Below are 8,984 nucleotides of genomic sequence, written 5' to 3' on the forward strand. Positions count from 1 at the left end.
AGGCCTGGCTCCAGGATGGGGCCTCCGTCTCCCTAATCCTTCTCCAGCAGCTGTGGAAGAAACGAGCTGGCGAGCTGCTCGGCTTACCTTCAGCAGCTTCTAGTGACATCGCTCTGGTGGGCAGCTACTGTACCTGCGTGGCATTGACCAGTCCACTTCCAAAAACAGAGCTGAAGTGCAACGAAGCAAGCTAAGGTGTGAAGTCCTCTCCACAGAGTTCCCCACATCAAAGGTACTCAAACCTCGCAGACAGTCGGGGTGGCGAGTCGACCGAAGAAACTTATTACCAAACACCAACAAAAGAACACAGCTCTGTTGTATGTGAACCACCTTTGCACATGTTTGATGTTTGGAACAAAATCTAAAGGAAAACACAGATTTTCCTTTTCTGCTGGGCTGATCTTCATCCTCCTCTGGGATCCAAAGTAACTGAAGCAAACAGTCAAACTAATGGGGATCATTCTGGCCGTGACCTTGACCTCAGTGCAGCTGCCTCCCATCCAACTGGTTCCCACTCTTCTTCTGCATGAATATTCCCACTGGGATCGTCTTTCCACAGTCCATGGAAGCAACAGTGGTGCTGATGTGAACCACGGGTCTGAACTGAGCCGCTCACAGTGTAATTAAGACGTTGAGTCTTCTGCATGTTAGACCATAAATCCGGTCAAAACAATTAACAGATCAAACTCGTTCTTGGTAAAAGGGCTTTTAAGAAAAGTTGCTATATTTCATGTATTAATGATAAAGATGAACAGCAACTAAACCGAAAACAGACAGCAAAGGCGTTCAAATGCTCCTTCATATCAGAAAACATCTGCTTGGGTCCATCGCTTTCACCTTCATGCCAATGCAATCACTAACTAAAGTCATAAGGCTTTTTCTTTGCTAGCTAATGCGGTGAAACCAAGCATGTTCCAGCTAATCCAAAAAATACAGAAAAAGGATGTAAAAAAAACGCTGCCAGCAGTAGATGTGTGTGAGTCGGCGGCTTTGGAAGAGGAAAAACAAAAAAAGTGGGGCGAGAGGCAGAAATAAAAGGCTGGCGGGAGACGAGAAAGGAACGTGGAAGCAGAAATAACCGACAGCTGGTGGCGGGGAGCTGAGAGCACAGCAACAAGAGGCTGATAAAAGAGCAGAGAGTCGACCGCATCCCTGAGAAAACGGTTCAAACACCGGTCCTGAACAACAGCAGCAAAAGAGAAGCAGGTCTCACTGCTGCCTCACCCTGACATTTATCTAGTATATATGGATGAAAGCAGAGGAGTCCTCTGCTCCTGGACTTGTACGTTCATATAAAACCAGAGCAGAGGCTGATTGGCAGGCGGCAGCAGCAGCTGGGTGGACAACCGATGGAGCGTTTGAGGAGGACAAACACAGAGATGTGAAGCCTGTGATCAATAATTCAGAAGCCAGGGACGGCTGGAAAATGTCAGGCGGCTCTGCGTCTTCACACCACTATGAACACAGTCTGCAGGTCTGTCAGGCTGAAAGGAGGGAGGCCTCTCCTCTCTGTCCCTGCTAGGAGAAGGTCATGCTGGGTTTCATTTAGGGCTGAACCGATTCCTCGAGTGATTCGAGTACCTCGATTATTAAAATCCCTCGAGGAAAATGTTCCTGCCTCGAAGCTTCGTTAGTTTATGTTTTATCATTTAGCGCACCGTGTTTCAGCCGGAACATTATTTGCGTTGCGCGGAGCTCTGACTTCCGCCTCTGAGTTGTTGACGGAAGCTACGTGTTAGCGGCATAACGTCCAATCTTCAAGTTCGGCCCGCGGGGATTTTACTGATTGGTGATAATTCCGGGTTTTCATCGTTTTTGTGGGACCAATAAACATCCTTAAAATGACCGGCGCGATGCCGGGAGTCCGGCAGCCTTTCTGCTCCGGAGCTGCTGGTTGAACGGCGGGAAGAAGCTGAGGAGGATTTCTACAGGTGAGCGGAGAGACTGAACACGGCGGGCGGCTGAGGGTTGATGCTTACAGGTAAGAGCAGCTTTACGGACGAACCGCACAATAAACTTATATCATCCCGGTCTGAACAAACGGGAGGCGGAACATGGCTGGTAGATGAGTTTCTGAACGGAGGAGCCGTAAATATCCCGTGTTTCTCCCCCGGTCTACAAAACTGGTAGGGAAGCTCAAAGGTGGAAAAAATAGACTGATGTTGATATCCGATAGTAACACTGGTGTTATGGAAGATTTACCAATATTTTATTTCATAATTGTTTTTATCCGATTACTCGATTAATCGTAAGAAAAATCTATAGATTACTCGATTACTAAAATAATCGTTTACAACAGCCCTAGTTTCATTAGCCTTCTGTTAGGGGGCAGAATGTCTCACAGTTGTGGGTTTGATTCCTGTTTCCCTCCTGGAACATGTCAATGTGTCTTTTGCCGCCACAGCAGCTGAAGCCAAATTACCCACCAATCTGCATACTGGTGCATGAAAGAGTGCTAATTTCTGCGTGTCAGTCCAGCTACCATTTAGCGGGACCAAAAGAGGACTGGACAACTAATCACAATCATCAAACTGAGGGAGAACAAATCAGGTTTTTATAAATGCAACTGCTCCATTATGAAGCTTGCGTCATCTCCTGGTAGACATAAAAATTAGGACTGCAGCGTATGGAAAACTTTGTGACGTAAATAATGCTGGTGTGATCTTTAGCTTTTTGACCATTTGATTTGTGCTTGTGTGGGACTTTGCTGCTATGAGACTCAGCCTGACTGGCAAATATGGCGTTATGTAATCAGTAACACATCACTTAGTAACAGGTAACATGAATAAGAGGAAGTGTGAAATACTGGAAATAATACATTTGCTTGAGGCCAGTTCTTAGGACGGCCAGGAGCCTGGAGAATGAGCAACTACAACAAAACACACAGTATTACAAATATGTTGTATTCAAAAGACACAAAAGAAATGTGTGCACCTCGTTTACCCAAAATAATCTTTAGTTGTCTTGTTATAAGCCAGTCTGTAAATGTAAGGTTGGTAAATCCTCTTCCAGTGATCTGAATGCAGAGCAGATTGTCCTACCACACTGTGGGCAACAGGTTCTGTTCAAATGGCCAACGGGTCGCCATCCATGAATGGAGCATCTAAAGCAGGGGTCCCCAAATTTGTTCCTGTGAGGGCCACATAACTATTCCCTTCTCTGGTTGGGGGCCGGAGTCAGTTTGTAACAGAAAAAGTGTTACACGTTTATATTCAATTGAGGGAAAGTAACTTTAACATATGAATTCCTCATAAAGGCTCGTTTTGAAGTATAAGCTGCAACTTACAGGCTTCGAAGAATTCGACCTGGAATGCGACGTTCATAACAAACACGTGTTCATCTGCTCTGCCGCTAGCAAACAATTGTACTGATTAAACATAAAAGTCAAGCAGTTCCCTAAAAGTCCAACAGATGGCAGCAATGCGCCATGCAAAACAAAACACCCACAGTTTACAGGACACACTTCCTGCTACAGAGCCCCCTGGTGGTTGAAGAAAAATTCACATATAAACCGGAAAATACAATATATGAAAAAAAAAATCTGAATGCTCTCTGGTATTGTTTAGGGGGCCGGATCCGGCCCGCGGACCGTAGTTTGGGGACCACTGATCTAAAGTCTTCAACCTGGTGGATCCAGTCTCACTTCTCAGATCTCTGGTCCTCCAGATCTCAACAATATAAAAAACTGACCTATGGATAAGGTCAGAACTACATTACACTCATGCTTTACGTAAAACCATAAGTTAACTGCACTTTACTCATATTTCACTCACTTCTGTTGTACAATTTATTAAAATTACATTTTACCAATATGAATTAGTATCATCCAGATAATACAGCTATGACTACTAATTCATAAAACAAAAAACAGTGCAAAACTACTTTTAGCCACATAGTCTGAGTAATTATAGATTTTCCCCAGTCCATTTTGCTCTGTAACTCACGGAGTCCACATGCTAACTGTTTTAGCATAGCTCAATGGCGTTAACAATAGTCTAAACTAGCATAGCGGCTAACGGGTTCGCGAGGTCGATGTGAACTCGCCAATAAAACACGTGACTAGGCAGGGAACCTATCGTCAGCCGACTGGCTGTTACATCAATTACAGAGACTCCTCGCATTGTTTACGTCACGCTTTCAGAATAAAACACCGATTAATGTCATAATATCAACGCATAGAAGCTAGTTTCATGAACTGATTCGGTAACTTACGAGGTTAGCTAGCTTCTCTCATCACAGCAACGCTGCTAACGCAAACTGGGGGCGGGGCAACCACGTGATTGGCTGAGGTTCTTCTTCTTCTTTTTTTATGGCGGTTCGCGAGCAACGTTTGTATGTGCATTACCGCCATCTACTGGAAAAAAGTGTGGATCGGGATGCTAACAACGTTACACAGATTTTAAAACTAAACAAAAAATAAACAAATAATAATAAATCAAAAATAAACAAATCAAAAACAATAACAACAAACAAAAGAAAACTATATTGTTATTTGCTGAGGTTACCTGAAACTACTTAGTCTATTTGTTAATAGACAAATAGACTATTAACAAAGTCTATTTGTTAATAGACTTAACAAATAGATCATAACAAAGTATGATTTTTATAAAAATGTATAAAAATCATACATTTTTATACTGAGCTAAACAATAGTTTTTATTACACGCTTATAAAATGAATGGAGTTTTAAATGTTTACATCAGGGGTAGCTTTATTTATTTACACAAACAGCTTAAAATGTCCTTTTAAACAAAATGAAAAATGTTTGTTTTTGAAATATGTTCCTAACAAAAAACATCTGGATCAGAAAGTCAGACCTTAAAAAACTAGAAATCTGTATTAACCAGTTAAAGCCTGATCACTGCTCTCTGGTTAATCACTGAGCAGTTAGAAACTCCTGCTGCTTGTCCAACTATCAGAAACACACAAATATTTTAGATACATTTAATGAATAGAAATAAAAAGATATTTTTTCAGTTTTTGATCTGCCAGGATGGAAAACTGGTCTCTGCCGTACTATTTAAATCATTTAAGGTTTTAGTTTAGCATTAGCTCATTTCTAAAAACTGAAAATAAATCATCTTTGTTTAGACAAACCCTAAATGTTTACAGTGTATTCGTCCAAGTGGCCCATCCTGCAGCGGGTCTGGTGTTCGGGTGTGGTCCTGTTTTTATTTAGTGTCTAATGTAGTTCTGCTGGGTCCATTATGAAAAACATCTGCACGTTCCAGGGCCCAAATGTTTTCCAGATCTAATTAGCCTTAAATAATCCCTTTAAGGCAGGAGGAGTTATCGGCCTGATCTTTTCAGAGCTGCTCATCCGTCATCCAGTATCATCAGGAGAACCAGGAGAGTCAGCCTCACTGATGGCTCTGCTTTTAATTGAAGTAAAAGGAAACTTTATTTTAATAAAAATGAAAATGTTTGATCTTTTTCAAGCTCCTGAGTAGATTTGATATATTTCATGGGTTTAATTAAAGGTAAAACATTTGAAGTAAAACTTTATTTCTGTTTGAAATGCTTGATTCAGCGTCTTCAGGTTGCAGAGACGATGAGTCCTGCAGGTTTTCTGTCCCAATCATGGCAACTGGAGCTGAATTCAGTAAGTCCAAACGGGACAACTCCCCCTTTTCCCTTCAACAGCCAGAACTTCAGGTCTTCACTGGTCCAAATGCCAAACCGCTGCTGGATCGTTGCACTTTCATGACCACAAACTGGTTCCAGTTTAAATAAACTGCATCTTTCCAAACACAAACTTTTAAAGAGCCACATTCTCACCAGCTGCATTTTCATTACAAACGTGAGAAAAACTGTGTCAATATTACACTAATGCCAAAAAAGATAAAACACAAATTTACTATCGCATTGTTCCATTACATAAGAAACAATTAAAATCCCATGTCATCAAAAACACACAGCACCATCATCCTTCTACCACTTCCTGTCTTCTTCTTCATGGTTTACGGCAGTAGCAACGTCTGGTTGATGTTCACGTGTTTCCAGATTTACTAAATAAACTTTGATGAAGCTGGAAAACCACCTGAACAGCTTTGGTCTCCATCATCTGATTCCTTTACTTTGACATGACTTGATGTTTGTCTCTGCTCTTCACGTTGCTGTTTGGAGTCCAGCTGAGTCCAGCTGAGCTCCAGCATCTCAGAAACTCAGAACCAGAAAAATGATCAAAGTTTACAGGATGAAACCTTCAGAGAGACGAAATGACGGGTCTTTATGGCGCCACCTCTGGCTCACCACTGGAATCCATCCATCCATTTTTTTACACCCTTGTCCCTCAGTGGGGTCGGGAGGTGCTGGTGCCCATCTCCAGCCAACGTTTCGGGTGAGAGGCGGGGTCACCCTGGACAGGTCGCCAGTCTGTCGCAGGGCAACACAGAGACACACAACCATCCACACACACACTCACACCTAGGGGCAATTTGGAGAGGCCAATTAACCTGACAGTCATGTTTGTGGACTGTGGGAGGAAACCGGAGTACCTGGAGAAAACCCACCATGCACAGGGAGAACATGGAGACTCCATGCAGAAAGACCGGGAATCGAACCCAGAACCTTCTTGCTGCAAGGCAACAGCTCTACCAACTGCGCCACTGTGCAGCCCCCTCATCCCCCCACTGGAATCCCTTTGGTAGAAATAACTGTTGAGATAATCATTTCACAGAAACAACTGGCTGAAAAGTTTCTCCAGATCAGAAGCGAAGGAAGAGACAGACGTAATAAACGGTTTCTGTCGCCTTCAGGAGGAGAAAAGCCGCGTCAGCATCTCTGAACGTCTCGGACTCCAGCTGCGTCCTCTCCCGTCCTTCAGGCTCCACGCGGGTCTGAATCCCTGCCAGTGATTTGGTTTCAGTTTGAGGGGAATGTTAGCAGATGATCCTCTCTCCATCAGCGCTACGACGCGAGTCTGAGCCGCAGCCGAGCGCCGACCGCAGGATCCGGACCAGATTCCTCTTTCTTACTCAGATTAGCAACCGTGACCCTTTAGAAGTTAAATAAAAAGACCGTTAGCAACATGAAAGATTCCTTTAAAGTCAAAATCGTACTGATATAAAAGGACTTTGAACTCAGCTGATTGTCTTTTGCAAACTGATAAGTAACGACAGTAATTAGGGGATTTACTGGCAGCCTTAATAAACTCTTAATGTTTAAACTGCTGCCAACACCGACATCAGTCAAAGTGTAACGAGGCACAGAGTCAGAGCCGCCATCAAAATGTTTTTAATCCCGTTTTATAATGAGAACCGATTTACCTGAACGCACCGGCAGGGATTTTACACCAAGAAGCTGTAAACCGAGACCAACGACGACTATTTAAGACTTTCTGTTGCCTAAAAATTCATCCTAACGGTAATTTTTTATACGTATAATTAGATGTCAAACAGAAATGTGTTTCCTGAGATCCAGGAAATGTCCAGAGTTCTGTTGGATCGAGTTAAAAACACATCAGAACTCCACATTTCTTCCACTTGTGTTTTAGACAGAAATGGGTCTTTTAAAGGAAAATGACCCTAAACAGTCTGGACTCCGTCACAAAGTCCTGATCTCGGTTCCAGAGGGCTGGAGGGGTGTGCGAGTCCGAAACCCGACCCAGTTCCTCCAGTTCTGTCAGAGGAATGGGCCAGAAGCAAACCACGGTCAGAGCGCTGAGGAGGGAAACGTCAGAATAAAAGGAGATTCCACCAAACGCAAAGGAAACTTTCACGGTTTGGTCCTAACAGAACCACAGTACGTTTGTTTTAATGTGGATTCATTGATGCATTTATTGCTCTGTGAGACCCGGGCAGACTGGAAGTGATGCTCCATTATGCCAGGAGGGTCCGGGGCGCGGTGCAGGACGGGCAGGACTAATGGTTCCTGGTGCAAAACCCTGTGTAGCAGTGTGATGTTGTTACACTAGATTGTCAAGTGATAAGCTATTCCGGTGGGAACTCGTATGAGCACTGGTAGCTTTTATTTTGAAAAGACGGCAAATCCATTGCAAAACAGCGGGTAACTTCCTGTTTCAAAATTATTATTTCTATTTAAATGTGGTGTGTTCTCAATGAAAATGTGAATTGTTTTCTCTACTATTGAACATATGGAGTTCATATATTGTTGTTTTGGGTGTTAATTCGGGGTTTAAGGAGAAAAATTARCGGGTCATACCATTATAGTTCATGAAAGGTTTTCCCACGCTCTCCGTCGCGCTCTTTCTGTTCGGATTCCGTGGGAGAAGGTATGAAGTTTTGTTTTCTGTGTTTAATAAGTGCATTTTAAGTATAAGTAATATGTTTTTGTAAATAATGTGCTTTGGGGCACTCAAACCTTGCTAAACAGTGCTAGAACCGTGTTGGCAGACATTTAGCTGCTCTTATACTTCATGAAACATTGCTAATAAAAATGCTACATCCATGTGCTGAAAATAGTACTGTTCATGGTTAAACAGGCGCTGTGGAGCACTGATCAGAAAAGGCCTGTTTTGACCRCTATTTTCTGCTGTTTGGATGCAGGAGCATTAAAAGTGCCTTCAGCTCAGCTGTTGTCTGGCTGTTATTTTCACAAGACACAACGCAGATTCAACTACGCTACACCTGCATCAATAAATGATGAGAGCAGAGTTCATACTGCAGCTAAGTGCTCTGTCAGCTGCAGCACAGATCTGCAATCCGATGCTGCAGCCGCAAACACCCACAGAGCAGAGCCTGAACCAGGACTCGGGTCCAGATCAGAGGCAGCAGAGACGCAGCAGAACTTTAATATTCAGGGACTTTATGAGAATGAAAGGCGGTGCAGCAAGCAGACAGGTGGCGCTGTTTACCCAGAAGAGTCTGAAACAACGACAGGAGATATTTATCTGTTTGATTCAGAGCCACTGAATGAAACCTGGTTCTGATGGGTTGGGTTAGCATGGGTTAGCATAGGTTAGCATAGGTTAGCATGGGTTAGCATGGGTTATAATAGGTTAGCATGGGTTACCATAGGTTAGA

The 8,984-nt window shown here is 43.2% G+C and overlaps 1 protein-coding gene and 1 long non-coding RNA gene across 3 annotated transcripts in view; one reads left to right on the forward strand and one right to left on the reverse strand.

Annotated features, from left to right (window-relative positions):
• The window catches only part of kcnq3 (potassium voltage-gated channel, KQT-like subfamily, member 3), a 77,674-nt gene that overhangs the window by 46,568 nt on the left and 22,122 nt on the right, over positions 1-8,984 (reverse strand). The window lies entirely within an intron of this gene.
• LOC103480032 (uncharacterized) lies at positions 8,195-8,594 on the forward strand. The gene is made up of 2 exons (XR_536032.1): positions 8,195-8,233; positions 8,508-8,594. It is a non-coding gene; the product is annotated as an uncharacterized LOC103480032 (long non-coding RNA).

Source organism: Poecilia reticulata, linkage group LG17 (assembly GCF_000633615.1).
Source record: "Poecilia reticulata strain Guanapo linkage group LG17, Guppy_female_1.0+MT, whole genome shotgun sequence".
Lineage (NCBI taxonomy): Eukaryota > Metazoa > Chordata > Actinopteri > Cyprinodontiformes > Poeciliidae > Poecilia > Poecilia reticulata.